Raw genomic sequence first — 1,535 nt, 5'->3', positions numbered from 1 at the left:
GAATCTCACCCTACTTGATTCCTGGAGCCCCCTTTTTCCAGGGCCTGGACACTCGCATGCATAACCGTCCCAACACCAAAACCATCTCCACACCTGCAGCTGGCTAACATCTTACTTCAAACTGGGCAGAACAGTGCAAACAGAATGCTAGCTCCTGTCTAAATTCCAGCAAAATCTTGGCTTTAGCCCCTGCTGCCCTGCTCCAGACACCACAACACTGTCCCCTGGATACAGACGCTGTGTCCAACATTGCTAGTCCTCACCAAATTTATCTCCTCTTCTTCCAGTCTCTCTTGCAGTTAGATGTGACTCTATGATTTAGTTTTACCAAAGGGAAGTAAGAAATGGTATTCCAAGTTTAGTCCATAAAAACCTCGTATGTGCCTCTTTCCCCTTCCAGGGCAACCTTGAAAGTCGTTTATTAAAAATGGCAAAGTGGGGCTTCCCTGGTGGTGCAGTGGTTAAGAATCCACCTGCCAACACAGGGGACACGGGTTCGAGCCCTGGTCCGGGAAGATCCCACATGCCGCGGAGCAACTAAGCCCATGCGCCACAACTACTGAGCCTGCGCTCTAGAGCCTGTGAGCCACAACTACTGAGCCCACACGCCTAGAGCCCATGCTCCACAACAAGAGAAGCCTCCGCAATGAGAAGCCCGTGCACCACAACGAAGAGTAACCCCCGCTCGCTGCAACTGGAGAACGCCCGCGTGCAGCAGCGAAGACCCAATGTGGCCAAAAATGAAAAATAAAATAAAATTAATTAATTAAAAAAAAAGGCAAAGTCGTGCTCACTTCAGCAGCACATATACTAAAATTGGACCAATACAGAGAAGATTAGCATGGACCCCTGCACAAAGGTGCCATGCAAATTCGTGAAGCATTCCATTTTTTAATAACCTATAATGGAATATAATCTGAAAAAAATAACTGAATCACTTTGCTGTACACCTGAAACTAACAAAATATTGTAAATCAACTATACTTCAATTTTTTTTAATTGCAAAGCCTTTCAGCCTGGCTCCCTGAATGCCTGTGCAGGGCATAGTTCCCCACCAACTTGAAATGTCTTGAACTCTTCTTGTGAGTGAAAATAAACTTGAATGTATTTGAGCCATTATACATTATGGAGACTTTGGTTACTACAGTTGGCCTATCCAACTAATACAAGTGGAGCAAGCCCCAATCCACAACACCCTTTAGAGAATCATCCACGAGGACCCTCCTCATTGGTGAGTTAACCTCCTTGGCCCTGTAATCAGTCTTAGCTTGCTGGTTTCTCCCACCCTGCATGGCTGAGATCCCAGCTTCTTATCTTCCAATTCCATCTAAATAAGCACAGCACTCTATAAACTCAGGGATGGAAAAAGCTGGATTTATGGCAAGGAGATGTGGGAGTGTACACATGCACAGCCCTGAGCCTGTTTCTCTCAGTCTGCTCATCCAAGGGTGGCTTGAATGGCACCCCTCAGTGAGGGAATGTAAGCCTATAACTTCAGTGTCACTCTGTGAAGAGATGACAGGATCCAAAAGAAT

The 1,535-nt window shown here is 46.1% G+C and overlaps 1 non-coding gene across 1 annotated transcript; it reads left to right on the top strand.

The window, feature by feature from the left end:
• Positions 1 to 786: 786 nt before the first annotated feature.
• On the top strand, positions 787 to 894 carry LOC114884907. Its single transcript, XR_003790968.1, has one exon. It is a non-coding gene; the product is annotated as a U6 spliceosomal RNA (small nuclear RNA).
• Positions 895 to 1,535: the final 641 nt, after the last annotated feature.

This window comes from Monodon monoceros, unplaced genomic scaffold (assembly GCF_005190385.1).
Source record: "Monodon monoceros isolate NGI ecotype Baffin Bay Population unplaced genomic scaffold, NGI_Narwhal_1 Super_Scaffold_5, whole genome shotgun sequence".
NCBI lineage: Eukaryota > Metazoa > Chordata > Mammalia > Artiodactyla > Monodontidae > Monodon > Monodon monoceros.
This window is presented reverse-complemented; position numbering and strand designations above follow the sequence as displayed.